This window comes from Panthera pardus, unplaced genomic scaffold (genome assembly GCF_024362965.1).
Source record: "Panthera pardus isolate Hobbes unplaced genomic scaffold, ASM2436296v1 HiC_scaffold_10, whole genome shotgun sequence".
Taxonomy (NCBI): Eukaryota; Metazoa; Chordata; class Mammalia; order Carnivora; family Felidae; genus Panthera; species Panthera pardus.
Window position 1 is genome coordinate 11,451,686 of NW_026526655.1, and position 19,540 is coordinate 11,471,225.

Sequence of the window (19,540 nt, forward strand, 5' to 3'; positions counted from 1 at the left end):
AGTCTTCATTATCCAGAAGTAATTAGTCCAGAAGGCAGATATAGCTCAAAGTGAACCAATTTAAATAGGCACCAAAGTTGCACAGCAGTAATTGAGTCACAAGTTTGATTACAACCTTGTCTTTAAAAATGCAACAAAAAACAAAGAAGAAGAAACAAAATAAGCAACCAAAGAAAAAGGGAGACAAACCAAGAAGTAGACTCTTAACTGTAGAGAACAAACTGATGGTTACCAGAGGGGAGGGAGTGGGGGCACGGGGGAAAGAGGTGATGGGGATTAAGGGCACACTTCTCGTGGTGAGCATGACTAAGATATAGAATTGTTGAATCGCTGTATTGCATGCCTGAAACTATTGTAACCCTGCATGGTAAATACACTGGAATTAAAATAAAAATGAAAAAAAAAATTATCGCTAGGCTACAAAAAAGAAACGAAACATTATGCATATAAGTTATTTTATTTTAGAGTTAATGAAGCATAGGTTATAATTCCAACTAGGTGCTAATTTCTAGAACAATGAATGACTCAGATGTGATTGCAGGGTTTCTGGCATGTTTTCCTGAGACAACATTCTCCATGCCAGAGGGCTCTGCCAGTTTTTCTGAGGGTTTCTCCTAACATCTCGATGGGCAAAGAATTCTTTCCCCATGATGTGGGATCCAGTTGTCAATACATTCCTTTCAAGAGCAGATAGGAAACGAGCAAGTCTCATTGTTTTTCACTTTAATATTAACTTTATATACCTTTCTAAAAATTTCTACAGATCATTTCCATTTCTGGCATTACGGTCGACTAGACACGCCGAAAAGTCTCCCCTCCCCACAAAACGCTTAAAACATGGGAAGAAATGGGATAGGACTGCACACTGAGTGGGTGAGGGGAGATCTGAAGTGTGGACCCTCAGAGGGTCCCTGTCAATGAAAGGAGGGTTTGGGAAAAACCCTCCTGGGACAAAGTGACACATGTAGTGTGTCTGCTATAGTTTGGGTGGTGGGGAAATGGGAGATTTGCAGATGTATGTTTCATTGTGTGTCTTTCAGTTATTTTCAGCACACACACACACACACACACACACGCACTTGTCTAAATGAGTCCACATTGTTCTGTAACTTGCTTTTTCCCTCTTAATTTGTCTTAGAGATTTTTCAATGTGTACTCTATGCATTTATCTCATTTTTTAATTTTTTTAAAAATTTATTTTGAGAGAGAGATAGCATGAGCACAGGGGAGGGGCAGAGAGAGAGAGGGAGAGAGAGTATCCCGAGCACTGTCAGAGCAGAGCCTGATGTGGGGCTCAATCCCACAACTGTGAGATCATGACCTGAGCTGAGATCAAGAGTCAGATGCTTAACTGACTGAGCCACCCAGGCGCCCCTGTATTTATCTCATTTTTAAACAGCTGCATGAAACGCATGTTATAGATATTATTTAATTTCAAAGTACAAAACCACCCCACACTTATAACTTTTCTTATTTTGCTTTCTTTTTCTATTGAACCTACCACTAATGTACTCAATATTTACCCATGATATTTATGTTTTGTTTCTCTCTGTGAGTGTGGAAGCTTCGTAGGGCAGGGATATGTGTTGTGTTTGTTAACTGATTTATCCCATTTGCTTAGAAACAGAGCCTACACAGTAGATTCTCAGTAAATACTTGCTGAAAGAATCAAATTAATGAGCTCTCCTTTAACCAACCCCCCAATGACTTATAAGTTTTCATGACTCTCAACAATGCTGCAAACATCGATGTATGTGCTTCTCTGGGCACATTACAAATTACAAGGTCAAATACTCTGCATCTAAACAATGATGGTCATTGGATTAGCGAGTGTATGGAAAGCGACCTCCATGGGCAAGATAACTCAGTGTCATTTCGCTCATGATCATTTCCTGTTGATACCTAATAAATGAATCTATTAAAATTGCTACTCCAAACTTTTCCTGGAGGCTTTTATCATTGCTCTGCCCCAAAGAACATGCAAGACTCCAAAGGAACCATGTGTTTGTTCCCACTTTCCCTTTCACCCTAATCCATGTCCTTCCCTCAGATGGGTATTCTCTTCCCTCTGGACCAAGAATATAGACAAAGCGTGCTCTTGTCTATTTCCTGTTTCATTGCTCTGGGTTGAGCCTTTTTTTGAGGCTATTTTTTGAGCCGATACAGAGCTGAGCATTTTAGGAAGACAAATGCCAAGGTTCACATTATGTTGAATGTGGACTAAAATCAGGATCCCATTAAGTTAACAACATCGTTAAGATGTTTATCTTCAGAGTAATGTTCTCGGTGAAGTGCAGAATGGGATGCATCAGGGAAATGACCACATAATGGCAACATTAGACGGGAAGAGACTATCTGTGGGGATCCACGAAGCCGGAAGGACCCGTACAAACCAAATGTCTGGTATGGACTACCTCACACCCCAGTGCATTTTCCTAATACGTCATGGCCCCCTTCTAATTTCACATGCAACAACATTCTTCTCCAAAGTTCCTCACTCCTAAAGAATCCCATGAACAGTGAATGACCAGATATTCCATGTTAAAGACGGTGCTCTCGTTTCCTTTGGTATTTTTTACCTCAGGTTATTTCAGGAAGAACAATGGCCAGGCCCCACTTTCTAAAAGAGGGTAACTCTATATGAAAGCAAGATCTGAAATGGATCCATTCAAACCCTGCCTCCCATCCTTTGACCGAAGAGGAATAGCATCTTGGGGGTACCCTTCCAGAAGATATGGTTCGGAGCATCGTAACTGACTGCCCAGTGGGAAGAACAAGTCACCTGTTCCCTGGACTACTGTGACTTCTTCCTCCCTTGTCTCACCTTCCAGTGCTGCTAGCACCCCGAGGATGAACACAAAGGGCCTAGAGTGGTTTTCAAGCCTCTCTGGAGTGTGGCCCCTACATTCCTAACTGATCTCCTCCATCCCAGTTCCTCCCTGCCCCTGTGTTCCAATCATACCAGGGCTGTCCCCCGCGCACACCCTGCTCTCAGGGCTGGTGGACGCCCTCCACTTCTCTTTGTGTGCAAGCCCAGCCCTTCAATTTGCAGGGCCAAGATTTGAGTGCAAATGAAAGCCTGCGTGCTGCCTGTCTCAGTATTAAAAAGTGATAAGTCCCACCAGCAGATTGTTAAAATATGCTCTGTTCTTCTGCCTTGCCAAATATACCTTCATAACAACCAAATGAAAAAATATGTGTAAATCTGTGATTTTTGGCAAAATACCAAAGGCCTCTGAAGTTAATCACTATTGCATTATGTCTGGGTATTCTGTTGATGGGTCAGGCTGTTTGGATGAGTAGTAAAATAGAGATACTCATAATTCGTACATTATTATATCTTTATTCCAGAATGTTTTCCTTCCAGACCATTCCAGAATGGTTAAAGGATTAAAAATGAAATGTAACAGTGTTTCAACTATACAAAATTTGGATCTATCTCACCAACAGGACAAAATATAGGAATTGTAAAGGTAAAATATTTTTGAAGTATTTTTCACATGCTTACAAGTTAACTTTCTTGAAAAAAAATTCTGCAAAATCACCTACAAAACTAAAAGACAAAAACAAATTATAATTAATGAATATCCGCATTAAAAAAATTTTTTTATACTTTATTTTTGATAGAAAGAGACAGAGCACAAGTGGGGGAGGGGCAGAGAGAGAGGGAGACACAGAATCCAAAGCAGGCTCCAGGCTCTCAGCTGTCAGCACAGAGCCCGACGTGGGGCTCGAACTCACAAACCGTGAGACCATGACCTGAGCTGAAGTCAAACACCCAACCGACTGAGCCACCCAGGCACCCCGAGCATCCACATTTTAAATAAAAAATTATGTATTTATTTTTTAAAGTTTATTTTTATTTATTTTGAGAGAGAGAGAGAGAGAGAGAGAAAGAGCAAGCAGGGAGGGGGGGCAGAGAAAGAGGGAGACAGAGAGAAATCTCAAGCTGGCTCCACACTGTCAGTGCAGAGCCTGACACAGGGCTCAAACTCACAAACCATGAGATCACGACCTGAGCTGAAATCAAGAGTCCGATGCTTAACTGACTGAGCCACCCAGGTGCCCCTAAATCAAAATTATTTAAATAAAGCTGAAAATGTTTTAGTGTAATTAAATTTTCGCAAATATATGCAGAGGGTGTGTTTAACGTCCATTCATTGCCCAAGGAAAGAATCAATAGCCTGTTTCATGTGCATTACGTCTAGAACTGCATGTAAACAGATCTAAGAGGAATATGTATTGTGCAATATTGTAAACATTGCTCGGCGACTTCCTGCAACTCTTGCGAACGCCACAGTAACACAGGAGCACCCCGGGAGCAACTAATTAGAACCCCGGGAGAAGCCAGACACTGGATGCTCGTCACTCCTAAAGCGAGGCTTTACCAGACGAGATTGTTTTGTATTTGTGCCGAGAAAGATTTAGCAACTAAATCTGTCTTTCCTCTTGCCTAAGTATTTCCGTCGCACGAACCCTCCTTCCACACGCTCTGAAGCAACCGGCCCACAGACCTCCGTGACAGAGGCACCCAAGCTCCCATTTCGGGGACACCGGGCAGGGCTGAGGACCCCACTGTCCCGGGGCCTGAGAGGGTTAGTCACCTCGTGCAGTGCAAGCTTAGGCTCACAGGCTGAGCTCTGGACCCTAAGCGGCAGAGGGACCCTTGTGTTCTTCAGTAGATGTCTTGTTGTGTGCTGGTGGCACGTGAGACCCTAACGTGCGGGGCCCAGAGAGCCTCCTGCCCATATCTAAGGCTGCCCCTCGTGCGTGGAAGGCTGCTGTGATTCCTGAGGAACCCTCCCACCCCCCCCCCCCCCCCAGACCTCCTCTGTGAAGGAGGGCCTATCCCCCGGGCCTTTACAGCCGGGCTCAGCACGTCGCACTAAAGTGACTTGTGTGCTCCCACTCAGCTGCCTGAGGGCCTGTAGCCGACAAACAAGACTTGCTTGTACTTCACTCTGTCGTATTTTGAAGGCAGTACGTGTTGAATTTGCCAAATACAAAATTATATCGAGTAAGTTTTTCCAACTACTACTATTATCCTGTTTATATGCCTTGGTGGAAAGCCACCGTGCTCTAGGAAAAGCCACCATGCTCTAAGGAAAGCCACCATCCTCTGGGGAAAGCCACCATGCTCTAAGGAAAGGCACCATGCTTTCGGGAAACCCACCTTGCTCTGGGGAGAGCCACCACACTCATGGCCCACATTCCTGGGCTGCACAGCCCCTAGGGTGGGCCTGTCTACATTGACTCACTCACACTTATGACCCTGCCCATGGCTTGAGGAGCACCAGAGGCTCCAACGCTTGACTCCATGGCCCAAAGTCTTGCAATTTGGTCTTCTTTTGCCTAACTTCTTTTCACTAACTTTTGAGAGACTCTCCTCATATCTCTTAGTTTATTGGCAGGAAGCATGACAAAGGGTGGCCAAGGCCCCACAGGATTTTCTCCTTGAATCCGGGACGTGGGAGGTTTGGGTGCTTCTAACTGGTCAACACGTCAGCCTCAGAAGGTGTTTCCTTTCTCTTAAGAGAAAGGTTATCAGAGAGGACATGGAATAAAAATGGAAAAGATCAGATGTCGTAATTCTAGTCAAGGTCTATAATTCAGATCAAGACTTCAGAGTCAGACTGGCATTGGCTGTGTGGACAAGAAAGATGACAGTAAAATGTTTCAGACCCTCATCGTCTTCTCGTAAAGATGTCTTTAGAACACATAAATTCGGAACTGAAGTAAGCTATGTTATGAGGCCAAATTTTCTCAAGGAAGTAAACCAGAGGCCCTGCAAAATGTGCCCAGGGAAATGGAAATAAACAACAGGGAGGTAGTCAGGTGCTTGGGTCCAGCCAAAGCCAAAGATGTTAGGGAAGGGCCTCCCCCAGCGGAAGGCCCCCTTCGCCGCCTGAGTCTCCCTCCTCCCTTCTCCTGAGTCCTCTCTCCTGACACCATGGGGTTCTGTGGCCGTGCTGGCGGCGGTGGCTGTGGCTGCGGAAGGGCAGCGGCCAGCAGAAGAGCTGGAAGAAGCAGTGCCCCGCCTGGCGGCCAGCGGCCCAACCTCTGGGCAGGTGCTGCGGGGGACGGGCTTGGTCCCGTGCCGAGATCTTGACACATTTTGAACTTTCATCTCTTCTGGGCCACCTAAATGTCAAGCTTGGAATCGAAGAGATACCTGACTAGAAGTCAGAAGTCCCAAATTCAAGTTCACGCTCTGCCACAGCAACCTGACGACAAATACATCATCTTAGCCTCCCTGAGTCGTACTGTCTTCCTCACTCGTCTATAAAATAATAAGGTTAAACTAAGAATTTCTGAGGACCTTTACAGCTTTAGCAGTGTATAACTCCATTAATTCTGAAAACTAAATTCACCATGTCCCCACCTCACAGATTCCCTTATTTACCTTGGCTATGGTGGACCTTAAAGTTTGTGCGTATATATATACACATACACAAATATAAACATACACATATATAAAAACACATGTATCAGCACATATATATATGCACACACATAATATAAACATACGTATCAGCATATAAATATAAAAACTCTCAATCCAATATGATCAAGCAATCAAAATCCACACTGCAAAAAAAAAAAAAAGAAGAAAAGAAAAAGAAAAAAGGCCACAGCTCACTCCTGAGGCTACAAAACCTCACATTAATGAACTCACTGCTTTTTCATATTTTTCTTCTTTTGAAATATTTACTTTTCTGCCTGTGAAACTTCTGCGGCACTTATATTCCTACTTAAACTAATGGTTATGTACTATATATTTCTTACAATTTCTAGTGTTCTCAAATTTTCCTAAAATATTCAAAAAAAATTTTTTTAACGTTTATTTATTTTTGAAAGAGAGAGAGAGAGAGATGGAGTGTGAATGGGGGAGGGGCAGAGAGAGAGAGGGAGACACAGAATCCGAAGTAGGTTCCAGGTTCTGAGCTGTCAGTACAGAGCCTGACATGGGGCTTGAACTCACGAATGGTGAGATCATGACCTGAGCCGAAACAAAGGGTCAGACGTTTAACCAACTGAGCCACCCAGGCACCCCTAATTTTTTTTAAATGTTTATTTATTTTTGAGAGAGAGAGAGAGAGAGAGAAAGAGAGAGAGAAAGGGGGGGGGGGGAGGGCAGAGAGAGGAGACAGAATCCGAAGCAGGCTCCAGGCTCTGAGCTGTCAGCACAGAGCTGGACGTGGGGCTCGAACTCATGAACCGGGAGATCATGGCCTGACCCGAAGTCGGACGCTTAACTGACTTTACCCAAACATATTTTTAAAAATAAAACTGCAGAAGTCCAATTCAGTGATCCAGGGTCCGGTCACCAGCCTCGAGTTTGTGGAGGGTCACCGACAGCAACACTGGGGGTGGCTTCCTGGAACCATAGCTGGAGCGGTACATGCTCGAACTCAGTTATTCCACGTGGGGCTTCTTGATTGCCGTAACTTCCAACTACGGCAGGTGCAGCAGCACCCCAGCGGCCCATTCGGCAGTTGGGTCCTAGGAAGCATTTCTGGAGGCCGGCCTGGAACCTGCCCCCGTCCCCGTCACCAAGGCCCCCAGCAATTTTGTACCCATAATTCCACAATTACCTCTCTGAGACTTTGGAGTTTCTGCAGTTGACAATGGTAGACGAAATGCCCCTCGACCGTCGTTCTATGTCAAACTGCAGCCACCCTCCAAAGCGGGGAGGAATCGCAGCTCCCTGCCTGTCTCCATAGAATCCTTCCTTTTCCCGAACACTTGCTGCTTCAGCATGGCACGTGAGAAGTCACTTCTGTCTTTTCTATCCTTGGTTTTTGTAACATTCCTTTTTCGGGGTTTTATTAGTTGTAAAAAGATAGAAATCCATTTAAAATAGTGTCAAAGGGGTGACTGATTATAATATAGAGGCATCTGACAGAAAACAAAGACAGAACCTACAGTCAGTCTTCATGTGGTAGGAATCAAGAAGAAGAAAACGTTTGAGAAGCCAGATGGCTACTCTTTCTCTGACTCACTCTAAAGCCACATGGTCTGTCACTTCTTTCTGCACATCTGCATTTTCTCCTCCTCCGCTTCCTTCTTTTGTGCCGACTGGTTTCTCTATTTCCCCGGGGTATGACTCATGAATTTATGTGCCCTGGTAGAGACTGTGAGTTGCCCTCCCAGTACCCTCTGTTGCCTACTGGCTCTGCCCCCTGCCATTTTACCTGGGCACAAATCAGTTGAAATAATATAAAAATAATAATAATAATACATATAATAAATATTATGTAATCCCCAGACCCCCTTGCAGCTAAATGTTGTCACATGGCTCCATTCTACCCAACGAGACGGCTCTTTAAAAGAAAGAAGGTGGGCCTTTCTCTTCCTTTATCCTTCTGAGTGGAGAATACATATGATGGTTAGAGCTATGGCCGCCATATTTCCATCATGATAATGAAGGGATCAAAGACATGGTGGGGTCCATAAGGTGGAAGGGTCTCTGAGGAAGTGGAGCTATCATTCAGGCTCTTGAGTACTTACCTCCAGACTTCTTATGAAGAACTAATTTCTGTCTTATGTAAGCCATTATTATCTTGAATTTCTTTTTACGTGCACCTAAAGCCTAATCTTAATTGAGAGGTGTGTGTCCTCCCCATTTCATGCATAACAGACAATAACTACGGTCTTTTCCTTTTCCTTTTCAAAAATTTTTTTAAAAATTTACTTATTTATTTTGAGAGAGATAGAGACAGCGTGAGTAGAGGAGCAGCAGAGAGAGAGAGAGAGAAAGAGAGAGAGAGAGAAAGAGAGAGAGAATCCCAAGCAGGCTCTGTACCGTCAGCACAGAGCCCAATGAGGGGCTCAAACTCACAAACCCGTGAGATCGTGACCTGAGCCAAAACTGAGGGTTGGATGCTTAACCAACTGAGTTATCCAGGCTCCGCACTAGGTCTTCTTCAATTCTAAGACCTCGGGAGAGATTAGAAGAGCTTAGCTTCTGTATCTACTTGTATTCCAATTAGCAATGACTGGTGGGAGCCAAGTTCCAGAATACAAATGAGGTACAGAAGGTCTACTCATGTTAACTGTGGGGATTGTTTTTACAGAAGGAGGCATATGGGTCACAAAGCTACCTTCAAAGTTGTCTGCTGGGAGGAGCCAAGATGGCGGAACAGCATGGAAGCTTTTTGTGTGCCTCGCGTCCATGAAATACACCCAGACCAACACGAAACCATCCTATACACCTAGAGAACCGATGGGAGGATTAACACAACAATCTGCACAACCTGAACCACAGAATTCAGCAGGTACGCGGCGCGCAGAGGTGAACTTGGGGAGAGAGAAGCCGGCAGCGGGCAGGGAGCCACTTTTGCAGGGGGAGAGAGGACGGAGACTGGGGAGGGGGGGAGAATACGGGAAAAGCACCCCTCCCCAAAAGCAGCTGGAGAGAAAGTGGAAAATTGGAAACGGCCGCAGGGACTAAACTAAGAAGGGAGAAAGGAGAACGGAGAGGGTTTAAATTCCATTAAGACTGTAAACAAGGGGAGCGCAACGGCTGCAACCCCGCAGCTCCCTACCTGGCGGTGCTCTGGTGGGAAGGGCGAATCCCCAGGAGCAGAGTGAGGTCCGGGAGGTTCTCGGGCCACACGGGGAAAAGCGGTTCCACTGCTGGAAGGACGTTTGGTGGAGACGGTGGAAGCCACCTGGTCCCAGCAGACCCCCGAAAACGGCCACATTCACTGGTGCTGGAACAAGGTCGTTAAGGGTGAAGCCTGGTGCCAGATGTGTGTGGTGATTTTCCATAATCCCTGAAACACTGCTGGTACACTATCTCGTGAACTTTTTCTGGGGAGGGCTGGCACCTGGCGGCAGTCTTGGGGCACCGGCAGCAGCAGGGTCCAACGGGTGTTCCTGGGTGCAGCCAACATTTGGCCACTGCTCATTCGGCCATTGCTGGGTGAGACCCTCCCGCAAAAGGACGGAACGGGTCAAAGCCGCAGTCCTTCAGAAGTAAGGGTCCGGGAAAACAGCCAGAAGAAAAGAGAGAGGTACTGCCTGTGGCCTGGTCGCGGGGAGTCAAAGAGCAGGGAGTGGACGACAGCTGAAGACGGAGGACAGACTGGGTAGCTGGGTTGCGCATTTTCACCACTCCCGCACATGCGCATATGCACCTATGACCACCGCAACGATCCACCCCAGGAGGCTAGCAGCGCCATCTAGTGGAGAACGGAGCTGTTACACTGAGCCCCGCCCAACTGGGCCAACTTCGCTCTTCAAGAACACAAGTCTCACTGCCGGCTTAATTATGGACGATAAAGAGCTACATAGACTGACTTCTAGGGGAAAATGAAGCAATTTCAGTCTTACTTCAATCTGTTAGCAGGTTCATCTATTCAATTTTCTTTTTTTTCTTTTTCCTTTTTCTCTTTTACAATTCTTTTTCTTGAATACAGAAAGAGAAAAAATTCATTTTTATTTTCAATTTTTATTAAAAATATCTTTCTTTAAGTTTTATTACTATATTTTTTACTCTTGTGTAAATTTTTTTCAAATTCTACTTTATTTCCATCATTTTATTTTAGTCTACTTCCGTGTACTCACCTTTTCAAATTTTCAAACAATTTCCTCTTTTTTCTTTCTTTTTCTTTTTTTCTCTTTTTTGTTTCTTTTCTTTTTCTTGAATGCAGAAAGAGAAAAACCTCATTTTTACTTTCAATTTCCATTAAAAATATTTTTATTTAATTTTATTACTATATTTTTTGCTTTTATGTAAATTTTTTCAAATTCTATTTTACTTCCATCATTTAATTTAGTCTACTACAGTGTATTCACTTTTTCAAATTTTCAAATGATTTCTTTTTTTCTTTTCTTTTTCTCTCTTTTTTTCTTTTTCATTTCTTTTCTTTTTTCTTAAGTGCAGAAAATGGAAAAATTCATATTTATTTTTAATTATTATTAAAAATGTTTCTCTTTAATTTTTTTCTACTATATTCTTTACTTTTGTGTATATTTTTTCAAATTCTATTTTATCCCCATCATCTCATTTTAGTCTACTTCAGTGTATTCATTTTTTCAAATTCTCAAACGATTTCCGTTTTTTTTTCTCTCCCCCCCTCCTTTTTTTCCCCTCTAATCTGTCAAACGACTTTCAACACCCAGACCAAAACACACCTAGGATCTAGCATCATCTATTCGATTTGTGTGTGTGTGTTTAATTTTTAATTTTAATATTTTTTAATTTTAATTGTTTAATTTCAATTTTTCTACCTCATTAATTCCTTTTCTCCCTTCAAAATGACAAAATGAAGGAATTCACCCCAAAAAAAGAGCATGAAGAAATGATAGCCAGGGATTTAACCAACACAGATACAACAAGGAGTCTGAACCAGAATTTAGAATCACAATAATAAGAATACTAGCTGGAGTCGAAAATAGATTAGAATCCCTTTCTGCAGAGATAAAAGAAGTAAAAAATAGCCAGAATGAAATGAAAAATGCTATAACTGAGCTGCAATCACGGATGGATGCAGTGGCGGCAAGGGTGGACGAGGCAGAACAGAGAATCAGCAACATAGAGGACAAACTTATAGAGAATAATGAAGCAGAAAAAAAGAGGGAGATTAAGGCAAAAGAGCACGATTTAAGAATTAGAGAAATCAGTGACTCATTAAAAAGGAATAACATCAGAATCATAGGGGTCCCAGAAGAGGAACAGAGAGAAATAGGGGTAGAAGGGTTATGTGAGCAAATCATAGCAGAAAACTTTCCTAACCTGGGGAAAGACACAGACATCAAAATCCAGGAAGCACAGAGGACCCCCATTAGATTCAACAAAAACCGGCCATCAACAAGGCATATCATAGTCAAATGCCCAAAATACTCAGGCAAGGAGAGAATCATGAAAGCAGCAAGGGAAAAAAAGTCCCTAACCTACAAGGGAAGACAGATCAGGTTTCAGCAGACCTATCCACAGAAACTTGGCAGGCCAGAAAGGAGTGGCGGGATATATTCAGTGTGCTGAATTAGAAACATATGCAGCCAAGAATTCTTTATCCAGCAAGGCTGTCATTCAAAATAGAAGGAGAAATAAAAAGTTTCCCAGACAAACAAAAATTAAAGGAGTTTGTGACCACTAAACCAGCCCTGCAAGAAATTTTAAGGGGGACTTTCTGAGGGGATAAAAGATGAAAAAACATATATATACATATATACCAAAAGCAACAAAAGATTAGAAAGGATCAGAGAACATCACCAGAAACTCCAACTCTACAAGCATCATAATGGCAATAAATTCTTATCTTTCAGTACTCACTCTAAACGTCAATGGACTCAATGTTCCAATCAAAAGACGTAGGGTAACAGAATGGATAAGAAAACAAGATCCATCTATACTGTTTACAAGAGACCCACTTTAAACCTAAAGACACCTTCGGATTGAAAGTAAGGGGATGGAGAACCATCTATCATGCTAATGGTCAACAAAAGAAAGCCAGAGTAGCCATACTTATATCAGACAATGTAGACTTTAAAATAAAGAGTGTATCAAGAGATGCAGAAGGGCATTATATCATAATCAAGGGGTCTGTCGACCAAGAAGACCTAACAGTTGTAAACATTTATGCGCCAAATGTGGCAGCACCCAAATATATAAATCAATTAATCACAAACATAAAGAAACTCATCAATAGTAATACCGTAATAGTAGGAGACTTCAACACCCCACTCACAGCAATGGACAGATCATCTAATCAAAAAATCAACAAGGAAACAATGGCTTTGAATGACACACTGGACCAGATGGACTTAACAGATATATTCAGAACAATTCATCCTAAAGCAGCAGAATATACATTCTTCTCCAGTGCACATGGAATGTTCTCCAGAATAGACCATATACTGGGACACAAATCAGCCCTACATAAGTGCAAAAAGATTGAGATCATACCGTGCATATTTTCAGACCACAACGCTATGAAACTTGAAATCAACCACAAGAAAATACTTGGGGAGGTAACAAATACTTGGAGACTGAATGGGGTAACCAAGCAGTTAAAGAGGAATTTAAAAAGTATATGGAAGTTAATGAAAATGATAACACCTCAACCCCAAATCTCTGGGACACAGCAAAGGCAGTCATAAGAGGAAAGTATATAGCAATCCAGGCCTTCCTAAAGAAGGAAGAAATATCTCAGATACACAACCTAACCTTACACCTTAAGAAGCTGGAAAAAGAACAGCAAATAAAACCCCAAACCAGCAGAAGACAGGAAATAATAAAGATTAGAGCAGAAATTAATGCTATCGAAACCAAAAAAACGATAGAACAGATCAATGAAACCAGAAACTGATTCTTTGAAAGAATTAACAAAATTGATAAACCACTAGCCCATTTGATCAAGAAGAAAAAGGAAAGGACTCAAATAAATAAAATCAAGAATGAAAGAGGAGAGATCACAACTAACACAACAGAAATAAAAACAATAATAAGAGACTATTATGAGCAATTATATGCCAATAAAATGGGTAATCTGGAAGAAATGGACAAATTCCTAGAAACATAGACACTACCAAAACTGAAACAGGAAGAAATAGAAAATTTGAACAACCCATAACCAGTAAGGAAATCGAATTAGTAATCAAAAATCTGCCCAAAAACAAGAGTCCAGGGCCAGATGGCTTTCCAGGGGGAATTCTACCAAACATTTAAGGAAGAGTTAACACCTATTCTCTTGAAACTGTTCCAAAAAATAGAAATGGAAAGAAAACTTCAAACACTTTCTATGAAGCCAGCATTACCTTGATTCCAAAACCAGACAGAGACCCCATTAAAAACGAGAACTATAGACCAATTTCGTTGATGAACATGGATTCAAAAATCCTCAACAAGATATTAGCCAACTGGATCCAACAGTACATTAAAAAAATTATTTACCATGACCAAGTGGAATTTATACCTGAGACGCAGGGCTGGTTCAATATCTGCAAAACAATTAATGTGATTCATCACATCAACAAAAGAAAGGATAAGAACCATATGATCCTCTCAATAGATGCAGAGAAAGCATTTGACAAAATACAGCATCCTTTCTTGATAAAAACCCTCAAGAAAGTGGGGATAGAAGCAGCATACCTCGAGATCATAAAAGCCATATATGAACGACCCAACACTAATATCATCCTCAATGGGGAAAAACTGAGAGCTTTCCCCCTAAGGTCAGGAACAAGACAGGGATGTCCACTCTCGCCGTTGTTATTCAACATAGTATTGGAAGTCTTAGTCTCTGCAATCAGACAACACAAAGAAGTAAAAGGCATCCAAATCAGCCAGGAGGAGGTCAAACTTTCACTCTTTGCAGATGACATGATACTCTATATGGAAAACCCAAAAGATTCCACCAAAAAACTGCTAGAATTGATTCATGAATTCAGCAAAGTTGCAGGATATAAAATCAATGCACAGAAATAGGTTGTATTCCTATACACCAACAATGAAGTGACAAAAAGAGAAATCAAGGAATTGATCCCATTTACAGTTTCACCAAAAACCATAAAATACCTAGGAATAAATCTAACCAAAGAGATAAAAAATCTATACACTGAAAACTATAGAAAGCCTATGAAAGAAATTGAAGAAGACACAAAAAAATGGAAAAAGATTCCATGCTCCTGGATAGGAAGAACAAATATTGCTAAAACGTCGATACTACCCAAAGCAATCTACATATCCAATGCAATGCCTATCAAAATAACACCAGCATTCTCCACAGAACTAGAACAAATAATCCTAACATTTGTACGGAACCAGAAAAGACCCCGAATAGCCAAAGCAATCTTGAAAAAGAAAACCAAAGCAGGAGGCATCACAATCCCAGACTTCAAGCTATACTACAAAGCTGTAATCATCAAGACGGTATGGTACTGGCACAAGAAGAGACACTCAGATCAATGGAACAGAATAGAGAACCCAGAAATGGACCCACAAACGTATGGCCAACTAATCTTTGACAAAGCAGGAAAGAGTATCCAATGGAATAAAGACAGTCTCTTCAGCAAGTGGTGCTGGGAAAACTGGACAACGACATGCAGAAGAATGAACCTGGACCACTTTCTTACACCATACACAAAAATAAACTCAACATGGATGAAAGACCTCAATGTAAGACAGGAAGCCATCAAAATCCTCAAGGAGAAAGCAGGCAAAAACCTCTTTGATCTTGCCACAGCAACTTTTTACTCAACACGTCTCTGGAGGCAAGGAAAACAAAAGCAAAAATGAGCTACTGGGACCTCATCAAAATAAAAAGCTTCTGCACAGTGAAGGAAACATCAGCAAAACTAAAAGGCAACCAAAGGAACGGGAGAAGATATTTGCAAATGACATATTAGATAAAGGGTTAGTATCCAAAATCTATAAAGAACTTATCAAACTCACCACCCCAAAAAACAATCCAGTGAAGAAATGGGCAAAAGACATGAATAGACACTTCTCCAAGGAAGATACCCAGATGGCCAACCGACACATGAACAGTTGCTCAACATCACTCATCATCAAGGAAATACAAATCAAAACCACAATGAGATACCACCTCACACCTGTCAGAATGGCTAACATTAACAACTCAGGCAACAACAGATGTTGGTGATGATGTGGAGAAAGAGGGTCTGTTTTGCATTGTTGGTGGGAATGCAAGCTGGTGCAGCAACTCTGGAAAACAGTATGGAGGTTCCTCAAAAACCTAAAAATAGATCTACCCTACAACCCAGCAATTGCACTACTAGGCATTTATCCAAGGGATACAGGTGTGCTGTTTCGAAGGGACACATGGACCCCCATGTTTATAGCAGCACTATCAACAACAGCCAAAGTATGGAAAGAGCTCAAATGTCCATCGATGGATGAATGGATAAAGAAGATGTGGTATATATATACAATGGAGTATTACTCGGCAATCAAAAAGAATGAAATCTTGCCATTTGCAACTACGTGGATGGAACTGGAGGGTATTATGCTAAGTGAAATTAGTCAGTCAGAGAAAGACAAAAATCATATGACTTTACCCCTATGAGGACTTTAAGAGACCAAACAGATGAACATAAGGGAAGGGAAACAAAAATAATATAAAAACAGGGAGGGGGCAAAACAGAAGAGACTCATAAATATGGAGAACAAACTGAGGGTTGCTGGAGGGGTTGTGGGAGGGGGGATGGGCTAAATGGGTAAGGGGCATTAAGGAATCTACTCCTGAAATCATTGTTTCACTATATGCTAATTTGGATGTAAATTTTTAAAAATAAAAAATAGGGGCGCCTGGGTGGCTCAGCAGGTTGAGTGTCCAACTTCGGCTCAGGTCATGATCTCACAGTTTGTGAGTTCGAGCCCCGCGTCGGGCTCTGTGCTGACAGCTCAAAGCCTGGAGCCTGCTTCAGATTCTGTGTCTCCCTCTCTCTCTGCCCCTTCCCTGCTCATACTCTGTCTCTCTCTGTCTCTCCAAAATGAATAAACGTTAAAAAAATAAATAAATAAAAAATAAAATTTAAAAAAGTTGTCTGCTATATTGCTTCTCTTCATTTGTAAGTGGATTCCCTTTCCTGCTTTATCCCTAAATATCTTTCCCTTGATAATACAGATTATATTTCTACATTTTTACACAATTTTTCAGGTACCTACTCTTAGCTACAAGTGGAAAGACTACCAAAGCCAAGTGGAAGTAGGCTTTGTTATGGCCACTACCAAATCATGCTACTTAGTTTTGGTCCTCTGGCAAAGAGTCTAGAAGTTAGGTAGAGTCCAACAAGTTCAGGTCCCTTTGAACACCCCAATACCTAAAGAGTTCTGTAATTCAACTCCTTATGGGGATGGAAAAGCATGTGAAGTTGCCTAGTCTGCCTGCTAAAATAAGTAACTACCTCTTCCCATGCAGTTATCTCAGTAATAAATACATAATTTACTTATATATTATTACAATTCTGTAGCCATATAATCTATATAACTCAGCGGCATGGTAGTTTCTCGCAGTGAACTTTGATAAAATAAATATGAAATTATTCTAGATAACCTCAACCATGCAGAAGTATACAAACCATTCAACGGGACTATCCCCCTTCTCACAGCGCCACTGAAGGGTAGTGCTCTGTCCTGGTGTTCCTTCCGTCATTTTCAGAGGTTTGTGTGCTATGGTGATGGGTGGGGGATGCTTAACCCATTTGGTACGAAGAGTCATTTTCTGTTTGGACCCCAACGTGGAACTAACGCTTCGGCGTCCCTTATCAGACACGCCCAGTGTAACACCTGCCCCATGCCCTCCTGCTTCTGCAGGTTGGGGTGCCACTCTCTGAGACCATGACGCCTGAGCTTGTGGATGACACCGACTCCACTTCTGCACTCACTCAGCCATTCGTCATTCCCAACAGCATCCGCTGCATGCCTGCTCCGGGCCGGAATGGGGACCACTCGGGGGCAGAAGGAAGGCATGGGAGGCATTAGAGCCGCCTAATGTTTGAATCTCTTCCGGACACACATTGGTTTGTATCTCATCACCCACTTGAACTCAAGCATAACTGGCCAAGCAAATGTGGCAAGCATTTCTTGGCCAAGCAAATGTGGCAAGAGGTGATGTGGATCTCTTCTGGACAAAAACCTTAAGACCTCGTATGTGGCTCCCCGCATCTTTTTACTCTGCCTCTATAGTTGTGAGAGCCGGGGTAGAGATGGCTGTGCCTCTGTCAGCCTGAATCTCTCAGTCATTACCACAAGCAGAGCCCTCTTGTTGACCCACGGATGGCCAATTAGCACGAGAACTTTTGTATTTCATTTTATTTATTATTATTATTTTTTTAATATTTTTTAAAAAATTTAAATTTGCATCCAAGTTACGTAGCATATAGCGCAATAGTGATTTCAGGGTAGAATCCAATGATTCGTCCCCTACATATAACGCCCAGTGCTCATCCCAACGAGTGTCCTCCTTAATGCTCCTTGACCATTTAGCCCATCCCCCCATCCACCAGCAACCCTCAGTTTGTTCTGTATATTTAAGAGTCTCTGGTGTTTTGTCCCCCTCCCTGTTTTTATATTAGTTTTGCTTCCCTTCCCTTATGTTCATCTGTTTCGTATCTTAAATTCCACATGAGTGAAGTCATATGATATTTGTCTTTCTCTAATTTCTCTTAGCATAACACACTCCAGTTCCATCCATATTATTATTTTTTTTAATGTTTATTTGAGAGACAGAGAGAGAAAGAGAGAGAGAGAGAGAGCATGAGCAGGGGAGGAGCAGAGAGAGAGGGAGAGAGGGAGAATCCAAGGCAGGTTCCAGGCTCTGAGCTGTCAGCATAGAGCCTGACACGGGGCTGGAACTCACAAACTGTGAAATCACGACCTGAGCTGAAATCGGACACTTAACCGACTGAGCCACCCAGGCATCCCATATATATTCATTTTATTATTGAACGTTTTCCAAATAAGGAACTTCCACAGGTGGTAATAATATCAATACAACAGAAAAAAATCATGTAAAATGGATATTCTTGTTCTTATTTTTTATAAGGCATACTAGTCAAATATATTAGAGAAGCATATCTTAAACCCATCTTTTTTTTTTTTTTTAGTTTTCATCTCTTTATTTTCTTGCATAAATGTATCGAACACATACTACAGATTCCCTTCCCCCCCCCCCCTTTCCTTGTCCTATGGAGTCACGGAGAGTGACCTTTATCTGTGTTATTATGTGGGTCACAAGGGCAAGTTCGACCAAGAGTTCCTGCAGTTGTGGTTCCTACCTGACAGGAAATTGAGGTGTGCCAACAACAGCAATTATACAAATGATGTTATGATCAGAAAAAGAGGCTTACGTACATAAATGTGTGATACGGCAACCGAGGAGAATAACTAATGACAATGAAAAAGCCTGAGAGGACGACGCTTTGTGGCCTCCTGCTGACAGGGTGCGCTGGCAGGAGCTTGAAATTGTCATTGCAGATGAACACGTTTCTTCGACCACATCAAAGATTGGCTCTCATGGATGTCATTCAATCCAAGGATCCAGAAGGCGTCCTGGTGCTTTACTGTCTTGCCCAGGACCTGAAGTGTTTTGTCTTCAGTCTTACTGGATGACACTTCAAGATTAAGCCAGTGTAGGGGCGTCTGGGTGGCTCAGTCAGTTAATCGTCTGACTCTTGATTTAGGCTCAGCTCATGATTTCAGTCAAGGTTGTGATATGGAGCCCGATGTCGAGATCTGTGCTAACAGCGAGGAGCCTGCTTGGGCTTCTCTCCCTTTTCTCTCTTCCCCTCCCCTACTGATACTTGCTCTCGCTCTTTAAATAAGTAAACTTTTTAAAAAGATCAAGCCAGTGTAGATTGGATACTGGGGTGGACACAAGTTTGTGTGTGGGGTGGGTGGGAGTGGCTGTTTTTAATCATTATCAGGAAATTTTTGTGTCTATCAGGGAAACATTTTATTATAAACTATAAAAGCTTGTTTTTAACAAATACATAACGAAGTGCAAATAAACCCCAATTTACTTCCTTAACGGTTCTCATAATAACGTCCTGCCCTGCTGGACTCTGA

The 19,540-nt window shown here is 42.2% G+C and overlaps 1 pseudogene; it reads left to right on the forward strand.

Annotated features, from left to right (window-relative positions):
• The first annotated feature begins 18,795 nt into the window (after window positions 1–18,795).
• On the forward strand, window positions 18,796–19,108 carry LOC109264959 (protein mago nashi homolog; annotated as a pseudogene).
• Window positions 19,109–19,540: the final 432 nt, after the last annotated feature.